Consider the following 23,748-nt stretch of genomic DNA (forward strand, 5'->3'; position numbering starts at 1 on the left):
GAAGTGCCACAAAGATATCTCATAATCCACTTCACAGTATTCTAATGTTCTCTTCCCGGATTAGAAAGAAACGACTAACAACACCAACAGCATGAGCAATATCTGATCTTGTGCAAACCATTGCATACATCAAACTACCAACAGCTGAAGCATAAGGAACTTTCTTCATATCTTCCTTCTCATCATCACTAGAAGGACTGCTTCGTGCTCAACTTGAAGTACATAGCTAAAGGTGTACCGACAACTTTAGCCTTGTCCATGTTAAACCTTCGAAGTATTTTCTGAATGTAATTCTCTTGTGATAACCACAACTTCTTGGCCTTTCTGTCACGGATAATCTATATGCCAAGAATCTGCTTTGCTAGTCCTAAGTCTTTCATAGAAAAAGACTTACTCAACTCTTGTTTCAACTTTTGAATCCTGCGAGCATTATGACCAACAGCAAGCATGTCATCAACATAAAGCAACACAATAATAAAGTCACCATCAGAGAATTTTTGCAAAAAAATACAATGGTCTGAAGTAGTCGTCTTAAAACCCTGCTGACTCATAAAGGAACCAAACTTTTTGTACCACTGCCTAGGAGCTTGTTTCAAACCATACAAGCTCTTATTCAATTTTCAAACATAATTCTGTTTTCTCTTGACTTCAAAACCTTCGGGTTGCTCCATATAAATTTCTTCATCGAAGTGATCATGGAGAAAAGCAGTTTTAACATCTATTTGCTCAACCTCTAAATCTAGACTTGCAGCTAAGCCTAGAACCACACGAATGGATGATATCTTCACAACTGGAGAGAATATCTCATCAAAATCAACTCCTTTTTCTGGTTAAATCCCTTCACAACCAATCTAGCCTCGTACCATGGAACTAGATTACCATCTCCATGGTTCACCCGAAAAACCCACTTGTTTTTATAACTTTTCTGTCTTTAGGCAGCTTAACCAAATCAAAGGTATGATTATCATGCAAATATTTAATTTCATCTTCCATAGCATCAAACTACTTTTTTTTCTTCACTTTCCATGACCTCATCAAGACTCTCAGGTTCTCCCCCGTCAGTCAAGAGTACATACTTACTGGGAGAATAACAAGATGAAGGTATTCTCTCTCTTGTAGATCGTCTGAGAGAACTCTCTGGAGCATCAAAAACTGATTGCTGATCAACCATATCAACTTGCATTGGAGCATCAACAACTTCTTGCTGGTCATTCTGAACATGATCATCATCTTCATTATCAACTTGATTTTCATCATTATGAAGATTTTCTTCAGGAGCAGTAGTCAAAGGAACTGGATCAACATCAACTAGGCTCTCACTACTCTGAGAATCAACCTTCTCAGCTTTGTCAAAATCTTTAATTGTTTGGTCTTCAAAGAACACAACATCATGGCTTTTAACAAGTTTCTTCTCAACTGGATCACAGAAACGATAGCCAAATTCATCTTGACCATAACCAATGAAAATACACTGTCTAATTTTAACATCTAACTTTGATCTTTCATCCTTAGGAACATGAACAGAAAATTTACACCCAAAGACTCTAAGATGATCATAAAAAACATTCTTACCAGACCAAACTCTATCAAAGACATCACCATTCAAAGCAACAGTAGGAGATAAATTGATAACATAAACAGTCGTATTAATTGCTTCTACCCAAAAGGAATCTGGCAGCTTAGCATCTGAAAGCATACATCTAACCTTCTCAACTAGTGTTCTGTTTATCCTCTCTGCTAAGCCATTCAACTGAGGAGTCATTGGAAGAGTTTTCTGATGCTGAATACCTTGCTCTCAGCAATATCTATCAAAAGGACCAATATACTCACCACCATTATCTGAACGAATGCATTTTAATTTCTTCCCTATCTGTCTTTCAACCAAGGCCTGAAAATTCTTGAACACATCAAGTACTTAATCCTTGGACTTCAAAGAAATACCCAGAGTCTGTGAGAATGATCATCAATAAAAGTCACAAAGTAAAGTGCACCACCATGAGACCTTACTTTAAAAGGACCGCACAAATCAGAATGCACCAACCGCACAAATCAGAATGCACCAACTCCAGCAGATCGAGCTTTCTTGAAGGTGGATGACTCTGAAAAGAAACTCTTTTCTGTTTACCGGCTAAGCAATGAACACACTTCTTCAACTTTGCTTGTTTTACTCCAGAAAGTAAATTTTTCTTAGCCAAACTATCAATCCCCTTCTCACTCATATGACTCAACCTTCTATGCCACAATTCTAATGAAGTATCATTCTCTACTAAGTTTATCAAGCCTCTAGAAGTAGAGCCCTGAAATACGTACAAGTTAGACAACTTGTCACCTCGAGCCGCAATCATCGAACCTCTAGTAAGCTTCCACTGGCCAGCACCAAAGGTATTAACATAACCCTCATCATCAAGACTTCCTACAGAAATCAAATTCAGGCGAAAATCTGGAGCATGCTTAACATTATTGAGAACTAGTTTAGAACCATTGTTACTTTCCAAACAAATCATGCCAATGCCAAGTACTTTAACTTCATCATTATTGCCCATTTTCAACATCCCAAAATTACCTGGAGTATAAGAAGAAAATAATTCCTTCTTTGGCGTAACATGAGAATTAGCACCGGAATTCACAAACCAGCTAGACTCATCGCGAACAAGATTAATGGCATTCTCACCACAAGCAACAAGAAGATCATCATTAGCAACAACAGCAACACGATTTTCATTATCGCCTTCTTTCTTTTGCCGTCTTATATCTCTCTTATGCTTGTAACAATATTTCATGATATGCCCCTTTTTGTTGTAATAGTCACATGTAACATTCTTGAATTTGGACCTTGACTTCCTTCTACTTTTATCTCTATCATTTGAATCTCTGGACTTGTTTCTCCCCCTCTCTTCAGTAACCAAAACATCAAAGTGTGAAGATGAAGAAAATGAGGCCTGAGATCTTCTTCTCATCTCTTCATTCAAGACACCACTCTTAACATATTCCATAGTTACAATACCACCGGGAGCAGAATTAGTCAAAGAAACTCGAAGAGTTTCCCAAGAGTTAGGCAGAGTATTAAGAAGCCAAAGTCCCTGAATTTCTTCATCGAACTTTACACCCATTCCGGACAGCTGGTCAAGGACACCCTAAAAATTATTTATATAATCAGAAATAGGACTACCCTCTTTATACCTGATATTCATCAATTGCTTAAGTAGGAACAACTTGTTATTGCCAATCTTTGAAGCATAAAGTGTCTCGAGCTTGTCCCACAAACTTCTAGCATGTGTCTCATTCACAATATGGTTTCTAACATTATCTTCAACCCATTGTCTGATATAGCCACAAACCTGTAAGTGCTTAAATTCATAATCCTCATCTGTCATGGATTCAGGTTTAGTAGATGCAAACACAGGTAGATGCATTTTCTTGACAAATAGAAGATCGTTCATCTTGCCTTTCCAAGTATGATAGTTACTACCATTAAAATACATCATCTTGATCATATTTGCCTCCATCATTCAAATCGACAATCAACAATAACCAACACTCTGATACCACTTGTTAGGAAAGACGGGCGCACACTCAAAGAGCCCGACAGGGTAGCAGCGGAAAATACCCAAGACTAAACTTTTCCTTTCAATTTGAACCAAAAGGAGACAAATAAATCCAAGAAAAATAGAGTAATATATAGCAAAAATCTCAACCAAATGAAACAAGACAAGAATAAAGGCAATCACACGAGACACAAGATTTACGTGGAAAACCCTTCAGTGTGAAGAGTAAAAAACCACGGGACCAAAACCTCCACTATAATCACCAAAGAGTTCAATATTATCCTCCAAAATGGCCACCAAATAATTTCCAAACAACAATAAAAAATACATAATCCACAACACCAAACACTAGAGAAATAAAGGAGTGAAAGCACCAGAAATGCAGCTACTATTCGGGAATGAAAACAGGAGCTACAGGCCACCAAATCAAGCTCCGTCAGTTCCTAATCAAATATTGAGATGAGAGGAACAATCATTCCAAAAATCAGCTCAATCGGACAAGATACAAAGCAGGAATCGCAATTTGAAGTTGACAATTGTGGCTGAAATTTAGGTGCAAAAATCAGCTTTGTTTTTCTCTCTTTGGCTGCTGAAAACTCTCTTTTTTGCGATGGTAAATTAGACCTAAAAAAATCAATATATATGCCTCATATTAATGGTCCTATGGGTAAAAGTGAGTTGGTCCAAATTGGGCTTCATTTTATCCACATAGGAAGGGACAAAGGCCCATGACCCAACATTCTCCCTACACTTTTGGGCAAAGTGTCAGCCATCAACGGATTTTATGAGTCTTTACCAGCTACCATTTGAGCTGTACTAGCTGTATCATTACCCGATACAGTGGGTCTTGCTGCATTTATTGGGAAAAGCACACCCATTAACGGATTTGAAAAGTCTTTACCAGCTACCGTTTGAGCTGGACTAGCTGTATCATTACTAAATACAGTGGGTTTTTCCATTTTTAAAGAAGATGGAGAACTCTTTGGCTGGGTCTCATAAATTAGCTGAGTCTGTTGTGAAAGTTCAAAATAAAGGATTTTTATAAGGTCTTGTAAAATACTTATATGTTCTAATATTTGTCATTTTTCTTTTACAAGGTTTTCATTATCTTGTCTTAAAATTTCATAGGCTTGATTCAGTCTTTTAAAATTTTTGGTCATAGAGGAACAATGATCACAAAATATAATTTTATTTGTGTCTTTATTAATATTATATTGAGAAAGTTTTTGTGTTTCTGGTCTTAAAGCTGGAGCAATAAAATAATTTTGTCCCAGATTTCTCCGGCCATAATCTAGAGTCTCTGAGAGGTCATAAAAACCTTTATAAAGAGGTGTTTTATAATATTTTATAGAGTCCATTACCTCTATCCAAGTCTGAAACAGGTCTTGCTACTGTCCTCTGAGAACAACATAGAATTTAAACCTGTTAGAAGTATTTTTCTCAGTAAAATAGTAACTTAATGCATTTAGAACTGAAATAAAATAATTAATGTGTCTTCTATTATATGCTATCCATAAATTATCTAGTAGACATATCTGCGGCTTGTCCACTTGCACATCTGGATTCCGTTTGAAAGTTAAGTTGGATGGTTCGTAACATACCAAATTGTGAGGTCCAAAAATTATTCTATCTAATTTTGGTTGTTCTAGCATCGTAAGTGGTCTGAAATGAGTGTTGCTTATTAGTGTCTTTAGATAGTCTTGGGATGATGAGGCTCCTGCCTTGCCTCTCTCTTTCCCTGTATTCATACTGAAATAAAAATCGTTATTTGTCTTCTTTAATTAATCTACTTAGTTGATCTGCTAAGTTATTATCTTTTCCTTTAATATGTTCTAAAACAATATTATATATTGAAGTAGCATCTAGGAAATTTAACAATCTCCTTTTACTACTATTCTTATCTTTTATTTTCTATAAAACTTTACTATAGTCTCGCAATCTGTTCTTACTAGTATTTCGAGCTTATTTAATATATAAAATTTAAAACTATTCAAACCGTAAATTACTGCTAATGTCTCCGCATCTATGCTATTTAATTTTCCCTTTTCTTTATATTTTTCACTTGAATAAGCACAAATTTTTTCATCATTTTTGTCACTATATTTGTTAGGTTTTGCTTTTAATACTGCTCCCCATCCTTGAAGGCTTCCATCTATCTCGGCTATTAAATAATCCATTTCTAATGGTAACGTTAAGTCTGGAATGTATTGTATCATGTTTTTAAGTTGTTGAACTAATTTTATGTCTTCAGTATTAAAAGATTTTTGGCCTGTTGATCCTGTTTTAGAATATAACGGTCCTGTTACTTTACCTAAGTCTTTAATAAAAGCTCTAGCATAATTTTAAAGTCCTAAAAATTTTTGTAAATCTTTAGTCTTGTCTAATTTATCTGGCATTTCTAAGACCTTTTTAGCTATGTGCGGTTGTAATTTTATTCTACCATCTCCAATAACTACTCCTAAGAAATTAATACTATTTTTACATAATTCCATTTTCTTTCTACTTATTATTATTCCATTATCTACAAATAATTTAAAAACTTTTTGTAAGTGTCCTAAATGTTCTCTCATATTATTACTAAAAATTAGAATATCATCTACGTAAACTAATACAAAATTTTTATAGTCTCTAAAAATACTATCCATTTTTCTTTGAAAAATTGGAGGAGCCGTCTTTAATACGAACGGCATGACCAGCCATTCAAAATGTCCTTCTGGGCATATTAACGCTGTCCATTCTATACTATTTTCATGCATTTTAATCTGCCAACATCCAGATTTACAATCAAATTTACTAAATACTTTTCTTTCTTGTATTCTATTTATTAATTTTGTTTTGTCTGGTAACTTATATCCATCCATTAAGGTATTATCATTTAGTCTTTTGTAATTTATTACCATTATAGCTTTTCCTCTTACTATTTCACTATGGTTTCTTACTATGAAAGTTGCTGACCTATGTCTTGATGTAGATCTTCTAATTATTCCTAATTCTAATAGTTCTTTTATTTGTATTTAAAAATCTTTAAGGTTTTCATTTGTAGCCTCTATGGATGCTGTCTTTATAGTATATTCTGGATTAATTATTTCTAATTTGCAGGTGATTTGATTGGAGTTCCAATGTTGCAGGGGGTTTTCTCCGATTATCTCTAGCTTATCTAGGATTTGTATTATTTTCTCTAAGTCTTTTTTATCTTTTGTTACTTCTATCTTTTGAATACCTTTCTTAAAATTGTATAATTCTGTATCCATTTCTATTAAAGTATAGTCTTTTTTCTATTTTTTCTACTACTAATAAATCTTGTAACTCTTCATACATTGTTGCCTTTTTGTTATCATTACATGTAGAATTTTATCCTTTATCACATTCTAGTGGTCTTTCGGATTTTATTTGGTCATCTGAGTTTTCATCTGGCTTATCCTTAAGAAAACCATATTTAGTTAAAGTAGGTTGTGTCTGTACTGGTGAGTGAGTGATATTACTGGCGAATATTACCCAATTTTTTGTAACTAAACATCTTCCATTATTTTGTACCGTAAAGTCTAATCCTAACACAAAGTCTGCTTTTATGTTTAAATCTGTAACTAGTATTTCACTAAGTGTATATGATGGTTGGTAGAACTTTTCACAAGTATTAATAAAATTTATTTTTGCTTTTGATATATAGTCTGTATAGGTATTATATGTTCCGTCCATTTGCATGTATTCTTAAGATTTTGGCAATTTTTTAATTAATTTTGCTGGTACAATTCTGCTATTTAAAATGCTCCTTGTACATCCTGAATCAACTATAGCTAAAGTCTCGAATTCATAGTCTTGAATTTTTATTCTTGCTAAAACTTTGACTGTACTAATTTTCTTTTCTTCATTACATACCATTCCTTCAAATGGTATCATCATTGATTTTTTCTGTCTAACTCTATTATTTTCAGCAAATAAATTTAATAATTCTACTTCTAAAAAGTCTTCCTCGGTAATTACCTCTTTATGTTTTTCGAGGTTATAAACTCTCATTTCTAATATTTTTAGTCTTTCCTCTAATTCTAATATTTTATTGTCTGGTGTTTTAACTATTGGTTCAGGTTGTTTCTTGTTAAAATTACTTAAATTGTTTGTTGATTTTTGAATTTTTAAGATCTCTGAGGTTTTTTCTATACATTTTATGCATCCTTTCTTGTAACATTTCTTACATTTCTCCCTTTTGTTCTTACTTGGAAACCATTTACAAAAACAACACTGATTAATGTCTAATCCTTTTCCTTCCTCAAATTCATGTTCACATTCTTCTATCAAATTTACTAAATCATAATAGTCTGGGTTTGTCTTTTCTTATCTTATTACATTTATAAATTCCTCTTCTCCAGAATCTGAAGAATCAGAATTAATTATTTCTTCTTCAAAGACTTCCATACTTCTAATAGAGTATATACTTTCATTATTTGACATATATTTGTCTACATTTATTAAATTTTCATGAAAAGTCTGAAGAAGATGAAAAAAGGACTGTTGTTATTCTCCCGGGGTGTGATTAAAGAAGATATTGCTAAAATACCTAAAACTGAAGAGAAAGAGATGAACAGGGTATAAAAAAATTTAATAAAAAAAAAGACAGTTAGAATAAAAATATAGAAGAATTAATAGAACTAAAAGAGATAGAAATAACCATGGATATTGGCTGATTAAAATGCATGAAGATATTATAGAATGGGCAGCTTTCACATGTCCAGAAGGACATTTTGAATGGCTGGTCATGCCGTTTGGATTAAAGACGGCTCCATATATATATATATATATTGCTGAATACATATACAGGCCTCTCAACTATTTGACTTTTTTCCGTATAGGCACCTCAATTAAGCCATGTACCTATTGAACCCTTTACTCCTTCACAAAATATGTTAATTGAGCTCAATCGCTGATGTAGCGCTGACATGGTGTGGCAGGTGTAATACACTCTCCTAAAGGAGAGTGAGAAACCATAATTAATAAAAAAAAAAATTAAACATACAAAAAGCAACCAATAAAAAAAATACATTAAAAAAGTTATAAAAAAAAAAAAGTAGCATTCATCTTTTTCTCCATTCAAAGAACACACAGCAATGGAGAATTCCATTCATACACACACAATACAAAGAAGCAAAAGGAAGACTCCATTTTTCTTCTTCCAGAATATATACACACAGTTACAATAAACACACGGACTCACAAAACTCCACACACACCAATCCTCCAACCAATTAAAAAACACACATTAAAGAAATTACAAAAAAAAAAAAAATCATCATCTTCTTCTCCATTAATGATTTCTTTAAAAATCATTCATATATAAAAAACCTCAACCAATAAAAAAGAGCACATTAAAGAAATTAAAAAAAAATAGTCATCATCTTCTCCATATCTTCTTCTGCATTAATGGCTTCTCTACGGGAAGGGGGAGTTTCCTTCTAGAAGTAGTAGTATATGTAATGAAGAAGAAGAAGAATAAGATACAATTTTTTTTTCTTTCTTTTTGTGTTGAATCGACAAGGAAGAGGGGAGGGGGGCGGGGTTGGAAGAGAAGGGCTGCTAGGGGTGGGATGCTGCTAGGGGTGGGGTGTATTAATTTTTTTTTAATTTAGATTTAATTATATTAAAAAACTATTTTTTATAATTATTTTAAATTAAAATGCCACGTGTCATTATTTGATTTGCCACTTTGCCACATCATTGGCGTGTGTATTACACGCAGTTTATAGTTTTTGTCACGTCAGCAGATTGGGCTCAATTGACACGTTTTGTGAAGGAGTAAAGGGTTCAATAAGTATATGGTTTAATTGAGGTGCCTATACAGAAAAAGTGGAATAGTTGAGGAGCTTGTGTATGTATTCCGTCTATATATATATATATATATATATATATATATATATATGACCATTGATTGATGAGTCTTATTGTGACATTAGGTACGGAAGCATATGATGTATCAACCAGACAAAATGATTGTGTGTTGCTTTGATGTGAACTCCAAATAATTTTTTTTTGCTTATGGAGTATTGTCCAAGTGGTTGACCGCTAGCGAATTACCCTATTCTTATTGTAGGAAAAACATAAAAGTATTTCATTTTTAAATCTGAAGGTAAAAATTTATGATTCGACTATCACTGTCAACCTTGCTCTAATTGTAGCTAATAACTTTTCTTTGAAGCTGAATAATAAAATTATTGTACTTTACGTGTTCTTACTTTTAAATTACACTTTTTTGGGGTGGTGGTTTTCCGTGATTTCATAAAATACGGAACTGTATGATATGATATTGTACTGTACAGTATCTACGATACGATGTTTGGGTGTATTGTATCATCTGCTGTTGTTTAATAACAGTTTTATTGTTTGATTTGATTATATGGTACTGTATTGTGACTGGTAGATTTACTAGAATGTCTTAATTATTATAAATGTTAAATTTATTAATAATTAATAATAAAATAATTTAAGATAATTTTCTTCATGTTAATTTTTCACAAATTATGTCATGAAAATATATTAAGTTGTTAAATTCATGTAAGTTCTAACAAAATCAATAAAAGATTAATACAAATAAATTTAATCAGGTTCATTTTTTATATTAACAAATTTCATTTCTTTATGGTGTTCTGAGACATGATCACCAACGACAAATACAAAATTTGAATGCATATTTTTTGAATGCTACTGTTGTGTTTGGTATGGAGGAAAATATTTTTCATCAAAAATAAATGAGAAAAGGCATAAATAACCCCCTGAACTTGTCACCAAAATTTACTTTAGCACTTAAACTTAACTAGTAATTATTTACCTCCTTAACTACTTTCAAGTGAATTTTATACCCCTAATAAGCTGATGTGACAAAAATTATAAAATGGGTGCGTTAAGACAAAGAAAAAGTGGGGGGGGGGGGGGGGAAAGTGAGGCCCACTTCTTATTTCGAGCCACCACCCCCTCTCTTCTCCTTACTCTCTTCTCACCATTTTCAATCAAATATATACTAAATATTTTTTCATCCCAATCAAATACATATCAAAATATTATTTTCAAGCAATTTGGTGAATACACACTACTCCCCAGATATTTTTGAATTTCATAAATGGAATTTGGTGAATACACATAGCAAAATAGTTTTTTCAAGCAATTTGGTAAATACATATCAAATTTGACATTTTCTGAATCATCAAATTGCTTGTAAAATCATCCACAAAAATTGAATCGAACAAATTTTTTTTCAAAAATAACAACCACTCCAAATTTGACAAAAAAATTCACTTTTTCTCTATATCTAATTCCTTTTATCCTCAAATTAAAACTCAAAATCTTTTGCATTACGATTGTAGTTTTTAAAGAATTAAATTCTAATGATTTGAGTGTAGAATCAAATTAATGAAGCTCAAAAATGGTGATTCCAGATTTCGAGGGTGGAGTGAAGAGGAAAATAAAAATTTTCAAATGATGAAAAAAAAAAGGGATGGGGTGGAGTTGAAGAAGAAGATTTGGGGTTTTGGGGGTGTTGAGGGAGGGGGGGGAGGGGGGAGGGTGGGGGTAGTGGAGAAGAAAGAATAATGGTATATTATTTTTCTTTTTATAATATATATATATATAAAGAGAGAGAGGTTTTAAAAAAAAAAAAAAAATTTACGTGGCACTGACGTGGCTCAAACGTGGTGCTATATACTGCAGTCTCCGTAGTGAGAGTGGTATAATATTTTTTGGGTGGTACAAAATTCAGTTGAAAGTTATTAAGGCGGGTAAATAATTACAAGTTAAGTTTAAGTATTAAAGTAAATTTTGGTGATAGGTTTAGGGGAATAATCATGTCTTTTTCCAAAATAAATCGTTTTTTACTTATTTTTTTGTGTTCGTTATGCAAGTAGGAAAATACTTTCTAAGAGCATTTGTATACATTTAACACAAAATAATGAGAACAAACAAAATAATGGAGGTGGGTAAGATAAATTTTAATTATTTTTTAAAATAAATTGGCGACAGCATGGGGCTAGGAGTAAAACAAGGAATTTTGATTCTTTTTTAAAAAAAAAAAAAAAAAAAAAAATTTGAAGGGGGTTGGTAGGTGGTGGGGTAGGGGTAGAGAGTGATAGTTGGGTAAAAGAAATTATTTTTTAAAAGAAGATTAAATTTGTGGTGGGGTTTTTGTTAAGGGGTGGATTGAGATAAGAATTTTTTTGTTGAAACTTTCTAAAATATTATTTTTTAAGATATTTGGGTGAAGTTAAATACTATAAAGTAAAAGGTAAAATTGAATTGTGTAATATTAAGTAGAGATATAATTGAAAAAACAAATAAGCAGACAATGGGATGCTACCAAATCTTTGGGTAGGAGTATCTCACCTGGTGAGAGCTTGGGGGTGACGACTGGTACGAATATCCACACCTTGGTATGAGCTGGTTGAGATTTGTCTGCATTTCGTGTTTAGGTTAAAAATATCTATTTAAAGTTGTCAAAAATAACTCAAAAAATAGTGTTATGAATTCTTATTTCACAGATTTGATGGTGTTATCAACTTCTATTGAAATTCATTCCATCGATTTGAGAAAAAGAAACAAAATAGTACATAAAATGATTGAAAAAGGATCGAGAAACTTAGCTTCAATGATTGTCAATGGAACTATAGATCCAGTCCTGAAGGTTGAAGAGAAATATGGATTTTAGGAGAAACTTCAAGCTCTCAAGAGATGTGAAGAATTGACCCATTTTTTTTTGTTGGGCTAAAACATTTCTGGGCTTGTTTTGTATAATTTTGGTTTTAATAAATGGGCATGAGCCCTCCTTTAATTTAATAAAAAAAAACTACTTCATGATTAAAAAAATTCATTAAATCGGTGATTAAATAAAATAAGAGTTTTCATGATTATTAAAAAATGAAATCAAATCATAGCGCACCATGCATTTTAAAAAACAATTTAGATAAACATATATAGTTTCTTTAATAACCATATTATAGTATCACATCATACCATGAAAATTACCATCCAAACAAAGGATTACTACCTTTTTTTTTTCAATTTCTCCGATTTTACCATAAAAGACAAAGAAAAATGCAGTTTCTAAAATTTGTTAGTATTAAAAAGTAAAGGGAGTAAGTTCATTATGCTTGAAATAGTTAAGAGGGAGAGATTTCAAATTAATATTGAATACCAAACAATGAGAGAGAACGAAGACCGAACAATAAAATATAAAAATAAACGAGGCTTGTTTAATGATTTAACACGTTTATCATCAATAATAATTTAAGAATTTAAATCATACTGAAAATAAGTGAAAACATCATTAATTTCTTGATGTGGATAATTTTGTTTGCCATTTTTTCTAGCCTATCAATTTAGATTGATTTGATCTTGACAACAAGAAAAAAAAATTGTTCATTCGATATATTGGGCGCTTAATTTTTCCTTATGTACCAGGATGATTTAAAAAAAAAGATTAAATAGAAGTTTTTTATTCTTAGCCTAGTAAAATGACATGATGTTGAATGAGAATTGAAGAAATGAATATGATAAATGTGGTTTTGGTGAATAATTATGGAACTAAAATGAAAAGATTATTAAAATAAATTAAAATGTAAAGAACATTATATAATTCCACTATAGAGCAAGGATTTTATCTTGATAATAATAAGGACTGTTTAGGGGTAGGGTTGTTTGTCAAATATATGTGATGTCTAGTTTTTGTTATGTATCAAGATAATTTTTTTAATCTTCAAATAGCAGCTTTTTATTCTTAATGTAATCAATGACATGATGTTGAATAATAATCGGAGTAAAAGTGACAAATATTACTTTTGGTGTCATGATTTTTTGAATCAAAATGAAAAGGACAATACATGAATTTCACCATAGAGCAATACATTCAGGTTCATAATGTAATTTTTATTGACTGATTTCTTGAAGTTGTTTGCTTGTTCTCGATAATTTATGAATGTTGTAAATTGACTTTATTATACTTTTTGTATCTTTTAAAATATCGAATCTATGTTGTTAAAGATAGATCAAGTTTTTGCAAACAAATAAAAGATGTCTTTACATCGATAATAAAAATTATGATTGAAAAGAACTTTTAAAACTCACTGATGTAGATGTAAAAGTTTTTGATATCTTGTATCAACGAGCTTGGTAGAATATTTGCTCCGCAACAATCTTATGATGATGAACTAATGAAGATATTCAAGATATAATAGTTAATTTGTTGTTCTATTTTTCTAATACACACGAGAGAGACGCACACACACACGAACTAAATTAGTTAATGTAACTTGACCAAACTTTATATTTATTATCTTTTGTTCTTTTCGCACTTGTATTGAAAAATCTTCAGGAAGTTTTTCAACTTATTGTAAGGACATTTGAAAAGATGTCTCATTCAGGCCGTTGTTATCATAAGACAATAAATATTCTTCATACTGTGGCAGAAATTAAGACCTGTGTGATGTTGCTGGACCTTGAATGTGATGCATTCGTTATAAATATATTACAGATGTTTTTCAGGATCATTATAACTAATGCATTACCAAATTATCTCGAGAAACATCTGCAATATGTCTATAACTAGTGCACACATTCAAGGTCCAACAACATCACACTGGCCTTGACTTCTGACATAATTTGAAGAACATTCACAATCGTACGATAAAAATGGCCTGAATGAGAGATCTCTTTGAATATCCCTACAGTAGATTGAAAAATTTTCTGAGATCATTTTTCAATACAAGTGCAAAAAAAAAAAAAGGTAATGAATATAAAGTTTGAACAAGTGGCATTAGCTAATCTAATTTGTGTGTATTTCTCTGCCGTGTATATTAGGAAAACAAAACAATAAATAAAATGTTATCTCCTGAATACCTTCATTTGTTCACATTATAAGGTTGTTGCGAGGCAGATATTCTACAAAGCTCTTTGACACAAAAACTTTGACATTCACATTAGTGTATTTTAAAAATTTATTTTCGATCATAAATTTTATTACCGATAGAAGGACATCTTTATTGAAACAGCAGGGGCTTGACCTACTTTAACAACAGATATTCTACTTTCTAAAACACAAAAAATGTAAGAGAGTCAATTTACAGCAATCATAAATTATCAAAAACAAGCAAACAACTTCAACATAGTCAATAAAGATTAAGTCACAAACATGAAGATTATTCTAAGATGAAATTCATGTATTGTTCTTTACATTTTGACTCCAAAAAATTATCTAAAAATTACAAAAATACACAACTTATGTTTTCAATATTACAAAAAATCCCAACTCCCTAAACATATTACAAAAATCTCAACATATACACAGAATGTTGTATATATGTCGGTTATGTTATGTATATTAATAGGAAGAGAGAGTAAAGTAATTAGAAAAGTGGGAGAATATAATTACTTCGGATTGGTATTTATGTTATTTATACAAAATTTGTTTACACCAAAAATAATATTTGTCACCTTCATTCCTTCAATTCTAATTCAACATCATGCCAGTTTTTAGGTAAAGAACAAAAAAATACTATTTGAAGATTAAAAAAAAAGATCATCCGTATACATTAAAAAAAACTAGACATCAAATGTATCTGACAAATAATTCGTCCACTAAAAAGTCTTTATTGTTATCATGATCAAACCATTTGCTCTATAATGAAATTTATGTATTGTTATTTTCATTTTAATCTTTTTATAAGTGTCCTTTCTATTTTAATTTCATAATCATTACAGCAAAAAATTACATTCGCCTTATCCATTTCTTCATTTCTGATTCAACACTATGTTATTGTATTAGGTTAATGTTATTGTTTTAGGTTAAGTATAAAAGGCTTCTATTTAGAGTTTTTTTAAAATAAAATCATCCTGCTTCATCTCCTAAATTTTTTTTTAATTGTTATCAAGATCAAATCATTTGTTAGCTTCTCTGTAGATCAAACTGACACACTAATTGATCAAACACATCATTACCCTAACACAACTTTATCTCTAAAATCTATTATGTTCACCAACAAATAAGAAATCAACTAAAAAATTAACCTGGAAAGTCAAAAATCAATTTCTAGCAGAGTTATATTTCATGTAAATCTTGTTCAATCAGATTATGTCACATAGAAATTTTAAAAACTCAAAATTTAGAAAAAAAAAAATTAAAAAGTGTGATAATTAAAACCTTTATAAAAATTCTATCTCCACGAAGGAGTTGTAGCTTCTTCATAGACAACGAGTCAATCTTACTCTTGTTTTGCTCCAAAACTACCATAGAGAAATTCCCCTTCAAAAATCCTCTGAAGAAAAAATATATAGAATAAAAATCTCAAAATCGATCGGCAACGCAAAAAAAAAGAACTCTCAGGTTAAAACTTCAAAGCTTTCAACGTTAAATTTAGGGCAAACTCAATGAATTGAGAGAAACTACAAATAAGACTCTCAATAACGTAAAAAAAGAAACTATCTTCTACACTTAAAACACTAATCAATAAGAAATCAATAAGGCATATATTATTACACATCATCAAAGATATTCTACGAAAAATAAATTTTAGAGAGAATATATTTAGTAAAAATTATATAACAGAATTAACTTTAAATTATCAGTAATAATTTATTCTGTCAAATGACCTAGTGTTGACGAACTAATGATTTAGATTCTTTGCAAACTAATTGGTGAAAGTTACCCTATCTAGTTAGGCGATTTTTTTTTTTTTACGAAAAAACACTAAAAGAAAGGATGCAATTTAAATAGACACTCTTTTTCACTTTAGATAGTTATTACCTTTCTAAAGAGATGTAATTTTTCCGAAGAGTTGCGGCTTTTTAGAAGAGGTGCACATTTCTGAACCATTGCTTCTTTTCATGAAGCAACACCTTGATACTATAAAGTTTGAGGTACCGCTATTCTGTCGAAATGATTAATTTTTCCTGGGAGGATATATTTCATAACCTCGGGTACTTGAGGGGAATAATTTCTTCAAGGACATATCATGAATTCAGTGGACTTGAATCTTCTAATCTTCATCTTTTTCTAAACGTTTGATTTTACTATTTTTCATAAAATAATCTGAAATTCATTTTGTTGATATTCATAAATTGTGTTGAACTTATTGTTAAAGTTCAAAGTTATGATACAGAGTTACAACTTCAATTGATTGTTCATATGTTAGCTTAAACATGTGTTTGAAGTTCTAATTGTAAAATATAGATTTTACTAAATCCGAAAAACAACACTAATTTCATTCTTTTCATATTAAAACATCTAAAATAATTATGACGGTAATTATATATTAATGATTAATTGCAATTTTACTATGAATAATTATTTTAATATTTCATAATCAATTTAAAATATGTTAATATGATACAATAAGAAATTTTAATATTTCAAATAAATAAGTTAGTATTTTTTGTGATACTTTCATAAAAAGGTATCCGACCCATCACGCGTGTACCTATACAATTTGTCACTAAACTAATTCCTACTTCTAGTCATTTCGTTGTAGGCTTCGTCTCTTTCTCTATTTTTTTAAAGTTTTTGTTGTTTTATTTAAAAAAAAAAAAAAAACATTGTCCATTTTTCTTATGAAAAAAGAATTCAGCTTTTGTATTTTCTTTTTATATCACTACTACATTTTAAAAAAAAATAAAAATGTAGCAAAGTAGTATAATTGTTATATCAGTTTGGTATAAGGACTGTATATATATGTGCAGGTTCCATCTCTTTTGAAAAAGTGTATCAATGGGTTATAAGTGTTGTATCAATTTAGTATAGAAATTGTATATATATGCATAGATTCTATTTCTTTTGAAAAAGTGTATCAATATAGTATAAGTATTGTATCACTTCGCTATAAAAACTGTATATGCAGAAAAACGCCAAGCTAGTTCAATGATTATTAAATAGTATTAATTTGATCAACTGACTATAATATGACAAATTAACTATAATATGACAAATAGACTAAATGTTGATCATTTGTTTTCAAAATGGACAGTAAGTGTCCTTTATCTATGATTTATGAATCATGAAGTGAGTGAAAAAAGAAAAAATAATAATAAGAATCTAAATGTAATTTCTATATTTGGAAAAGGTAGAGAATACATTATATGATAAAAGTGATACTACTATTTTGTTTAAATATACTAAAATAATTGTAAAAATTACTACTATGAAAATAATTTTCAAATTATATTATCAATATAAATATATATGTTTGTAAGAAACTACAATGTAAAAATAAGCAATTATATATATTTGAGCCTTATTTTTATCAACGGGCTTCTTACACAAATGTACCGCACAAAAAGAATGAGTATAAATAATATAAATACTGTTATGATATATATTAATTATAGTGAATGTCTATCGAGATCTATTAAGATCGATTTGATATCTATCAGGATTTGATGTATTTGTCTTTTAGTGTGAAACTAGGACAAATTCCCCCTATAAATAGAAGGGCTTCCTTCATTGTAAATCATCCCTCAAGAGAAAAAATAACAATTACCCTCTCTATTCTCTCACTCTTCCTCTTTATTCTTTCTTGTTTTATAGCACGTTATTAGCACGAGACTCTACCGTCTCAAATTTGAAGGCTAAGGCTAAGGTATTATTATTTTTTTTATTTCTTCCTTTTTTCATATGGCTAACAATCTTACGAAGTGTGAGTTCGTTGCCCTTCAAAGTTCGGGCAAGAACTATATTTCATGGGTGTTGGATGCTGAAATCCACCTAGATGCTATGGGTCTTGGAGACACCATAAAGAATGAAAATACAACATCTAGTCAAAATCGTGCTAAGGCTATGATTTTCTTGCGTCATCATCTTGACAAAGTTCTGAAAATTGAGTACCTTACTACTAAGGATCCACTCGTATTGTGGAATAGCCTAAAAGAAAGGTTTAACCACTTAAAGATGGTCATCCTCCCGAAAGCACGATATGAGTGGATGCATCTAAGATTTCAAGACTACAAGTCTGTTCATGAATACAATTCTGCCATGTTCAGAATTTCTTCTCAATTGAAACTTTGTGGGGAGACGGTCAATGATAATGATATGATGGAAAAAATGCTCTCCACCTTTCATGCCTCGAATGTGCTCTTACAGCAACAATATTGAGAAAAAGGTTTCAAGAAGTATACTGAACTAAGCTCTCATCTTCTCGTGGCTGAACAAAATAATGATTTGTTGATAAAAAATCACGAGAACCGACCAACTGGATCTGCACCATTCCCTGAGGTGAATGGTGTGCACGTTCACCATGCTAGGTGTGGAAAAAGTCGCGGCCCTGATTGTGGACGTGGTCGTGGACGTGGTCGTGATCATGGTCGTGATGATCTAGAAAGAAACCCTGTTCCGGGTGTTAATAATTCATCAAACAAAAAGAGAAACTATGAGAAACGTGAAGCAGTTACTTGTTTTCGATATGGTGAAAAAGAACATTATTCACGTGATTGTCGTGCTCTCAAGCACTTGGTTGATCTTTATCAAGCATCACTAAAAAAGAAAAAGAGAAATTCCGAGGCTAACTTTCTCTCTGAAAATAATGTTGACATCACATGTTTGGATGTAGCAGACTTTTTCGAGCACCCTGAAGGAAAGATTGATCACTTGATTGGTGATGGTTCCGTAAACATGAAAGAATGAATGATTTTTAACTTTGTTTTATTTTTATTGATAATAGTTAGTGAATAAAGAATCATGTAAAAGTAGTTGTTTGCATGAGTATTAGTTTTTGATTAATATTGATTAGTTCAATTATATTATTGTAGTTTATTATTGATTGAATTGAATTTTAATTTTATCATTATTTATTAAAAAAAAAAAGACGATAGTACAGATGTTTACTTTTCACATGAAAACAATACGTGGAGTGCTTGCTTTGCATTCATTACAATGCAAAATTATCATTATTTACAATATTGTGCAAATAATATGATTAAGATTGCATTTTGTAATGTATTCTTTATATTAACATTCTTTAATATAATAATATTCTTATATGATTATGTACTATAATAATATTTTTATATTCTCATTTCGTAATACGATTACAATTGCATCTCGTACTAATTGGATATTTTTTTTTAATTACTTAGTTAAAGTGTGATTAATAATTTTTTTATATTATAAGTTTTCACTTTGTACAAAGATTTAATATATATTTTATTTGGTGCATGTTATTCTATTTAAAGATATGGATAATTTTCAAGAAGATATTTGTTTGATTGATTATGGCACTACACATACGATATTCAAAGACAAAAAATATTTCTCTCATCTAAACACGGACAAGATTAATGTTACTACAATTTCTGGTAATGCTGATTTTATTGAAGGCTTCAGAAAAGCCATTATAATCTTGCCCAAGAAAATCAAACTCATCATAAATAATGTTATGTTCTCTCCCAAGTCTCGGAGAAACTTGATGAGTTTTAAAGATATCCGTGAAAATGGTTATCATATCAAGACATTTGATGAGATGAATCTTGAATATCTTGGTATCACCAAGATTGTCTCTGGGCAGACATTTGTTGTTGAAAAGTTCCCTGCTTTATCTTTTGGCCTGTATTGAACAAAGATTTGTGCAATTGAGGCACATTCCATAGTAAACCGGAAGTTTACTGATTCCAATACTTTCGTACTTTGGCATGATCGTCTGGGACATCCAGGATCAATAATGATGAGACGAATAATAGAAAATTCAAATGGGCATCCATTAAAGAACTTGAAGGTTCTTTCGAATGGTGAATTTTCATGTAATGCTTGTTATCAAGGCAAGTTGATTGTGAGACCATCGCCAACAAAAGTTAGGATTGAGTCCCCCGCGTTCTTGGAACGCATACATGGGGACATTTGTGGATCAATTCACCCACCAAGTAGGTCGTTTAGATACTTCATGGTCCTAATAGATGCTTCTTCTAGATGGTCTCATGTGTGCCTTTTGTCATCTAGCAACTTGGCATTTGCAAAATTGTTGGCACAAATAATACGATTACGGGTACAATTTCCTGATAATCAAATCAAGTCTATTCTCCTTGATAATGCTGCTGCATTTTCATCCCAAGCATTTAATGACTATTGCTTATCGATCGAGATAAGAGTGAGACATCATGTACCCCATGTTCACACTCAAAATGGCTTTGCTGAGTCATTAATTAAACGTCTATAGTTGATAGCAAGACAATTACTAATGAAAACTAAGTTGCCCACTTCTGTTTGGGGTCATGTAATTTTGCATGTTGCAACACTTATTCGTCTTAGACCAATAAATTATCATAAATTTTCTCCGTTTCAATTGGTTCTGGGTCAAGAGCCTAATATATCTCATCTAAAAATTTTTGGGTGCGGTATTTATGTGCCAATAGCACCACCAAACCGCACCAAGATGTGCTCCCAAAGAAGGTTAGGAATTTATGTTAGGTTTGAATCACCCTCCATTATTCACTATCTTGAACCATTAACGGTAGATATGTTCACTGCTCGATTTGCAGATTGTCGGTTTGATAAGATACTTTTTCCAAAATTAAGGGAGAAGATAGTGACATCAAAAGAAATTTTTGTGGAAAAATTCATCACTATCTCATCTTGATCCACGTGCTTCTATTTGTGAGCAAGAAGTACAAAAGATTATTCATCTGTAGAGAATTATAAATCAAATGCCGGATGTATTTACAGATTTGAAAAGGATCACTAAATCACATATTCCTGCAGAGAATGTCCCAATTCAAATTGGTGTCCCTAAAAGATCATCCACTAATGTCATAACTAATGAATCTAAAACACGCTTGAAGCGTGGCAGACCATTAGGTTCTAAGGTTCGAAATCCTAGAAAAAGAAAAACAAATGGTCAAGATGACACTACAAAAGATCCACATACGGAATTTCAAAATTTGAGCAATGTTGATTTTCCTGAAGGAATCAATGAGCCTGAGACTCAAGAAAATGAGGAACTATCCATAAATTCACGTGATGTTGAAATTAATCTGAATCGATCTGAAATACTAGTGGATCATGTCTTTGCATATAATGTTGTAACGAAAATCATGCAAGATAGCGAGGACCTTGAACCTCGATCTGTCACAGAATGTCGACAAAGAAATGACTGGCCAAAATGGCAAGAAGCAATTCAATCTGAATTGAATTCGCTCGCCAAACGCGAAGTTTTTGGACCCATAGCTCAAACACCTAATGGTGTTAATCCTGTTGTCTATAAATGGGTCTTTGTGCGAAAAAGAAATGAAAAAGATAAAATACAAACATATAAAGCATGCCTTGTTGCATAAGGATTTTCACAACGGCCGGGTGTCGATTATGATGAAACATATTCACCAGTTATGGATGCACTAACATTGCGTTATCTTATTAGTTTCACTATCCATGAGAGACTTGAAATGCATTTGATTGATGTGGTAACAACCTATCTATATGGATCACTTGATAATGAGATATACATGAAAATTCTTGAAAATTTTAAAATGCCGAAAGCATATAGTTTAAAGCCTCGGGAAATGTACTCTATTAGATTGAAAAGATCATTGTATGGTTTGAAGCAATCTGGACGCATGTGGTATAACCATAGTGAATATTTATCTAAAGAATGTTATACGAATGATGAAATTTGCCCATGTGTTTTTATAAAGAAAACAACATCGGAGTTTGTTATACTTGCTGTCTATGTCGATGACATAAACCTTATTGGAATGCCAATAGAGCTTCAAAAGGCAATTGATTACCTAAAGTAAGAGTTTGGGATGAAAGATCTCGAAAAAACAAAGTTATGCCTTGGTTTGCAAATTGAGCATTTGACAAACGATATCTTTGTCCATCAATCTGCCTACACAGAAAAGGTGTTGAAACGATTCTATATGGATGGAGCACATCCATTAAGTACTCCGATGGTTGTTCGATCACTTGATGTGAATAAGGATCCATTTCGGCCTCAAGAAAAGAATGAGGAACTCCTTGGTCCTGAAATACCATATCTTAGTACAATTGGTGCACTAATGTATCTTGCAAATACAACAAGACTTGATTTTGCCTTTTCAGTAAATTCGCTAGCAAGGTATAGTTGTTCTCCTACTAGGAGACATTGGAATGGGATCAAACACATATTATGGTATCTAAAGAGGACTATCGATATGGGCTTATTTTATTCTAAAGATTGCAATTCCGATCTTATTGGTTAATGTGATACTGGATACTTATCCGATCCGCATAAAGCTCGGTCTCAAACAGGCTATGTATCCATATATGGGGGTACTGCCATATCTTGGAGATCAACAAAGAAGTCTATCGTAGCCACTTCATCGAATCACGCTGAGATTATAGTTATTCATGAAGCAAGCCGAGAGTGTGTGTAGTTGAGGTCTATAATACATCTCATTCGAGAAAAATGTGGCTTGAAATGTGACAAAGTACCCACAATTTTATATGAAGATAATGCAGCATACATAGCACAACTGAAAGGTGGATTCATAAAAGGAGATAGAACGAAGCACATTTCGCCAAAGCTCTTCTATACACATGAGCTCCAAAAAATGGTGTTATTGACGTACAACAGATTCGTTCAAGTGACAATGTGGCTGATTTATTCACCAAGTCTCTTCCAACTGCAACTTTCAAGAAGATGGTACACAAGATCGGAATGCAAAGGTTCAAGGATGTTCTTATTAGGGGGAGCTAATATGCGTTGTACTCTTTTTTCCTTACGAGGTTTTGTCCCACTGGATTTCCCTTGTAAGGTTTTTAATGAGACAGCCTATATGCGTATTGTTAGACATTCAAGGGGGAGTGTTATGATATATATCAATTATAGTGAATGTCTATCAAGATATATCAAGATCTATTTGATGTCTATCAGGATTGTGAAACTAGGGAAAATTCCCCCTATAAATAGAAGGGCTTCCTTCATTGTAAATCATCCCTCAAGAGAAGAAATAACAATTACTCTCTCTATTCTCTCCACTCTTCTTCTTTATTCTTTTTTGTTTTATAACAGAACCTTTTTTGAAGTAATTACACTCTCTCACACTTTTTTAACTACTTTACTCTCTCTCCCTATTAATATACATAACATAGCCGACATATACATAGCATTCTGTGTATATGTTGAGATTTTGTAATATATTTAGGGAGTTGGAATTTTTGTAATATTGGAAACATAAGTTGTGTATTTGTGTAATTTTTAGAAAAAATAAACCACTCAGATGG

General features: G+C 31.6%; 1 long non-coding RNA gene across 1 annotated transcript in view; it reads right to left on the reverse strand.

Annotated features, from left to right (window-relative positions):
- The window catches only part of LOC124887751, a 34,679-nt gene extending 22,412 nt beyond the window's left edge, over positions 1-12,267 (reverse strand). Inside the window, exon 1 of the long non-coding RNA XR_007045549.1 lies at positions 11,904-12,267. This is a non-coding gene — a long non-coding RNA (uncharacterized LOC124887751). The remainder of the gene's footprint in view (positions 1-11,903) is intronic.
- Positions 12,268-23,748: the final 11,481 nt, after the last annotated feature.

This window comes from Capsicum annuum, chromosome 1 (genome assembly GCF_002878395.1).
Source record: "Capsicum annuum cultivar UCD-10X-F1 chromosome 1, UCD10Xv1.1, whole genome shotgun sequence".
In the NCBI taxonomy this organism is placed as follows: Eukaryota; Viridiplantae; Streptophyta; class Magnoliopsida; order Solanales; family Solanaceae; genus Capsicum; species Capsicum annuum.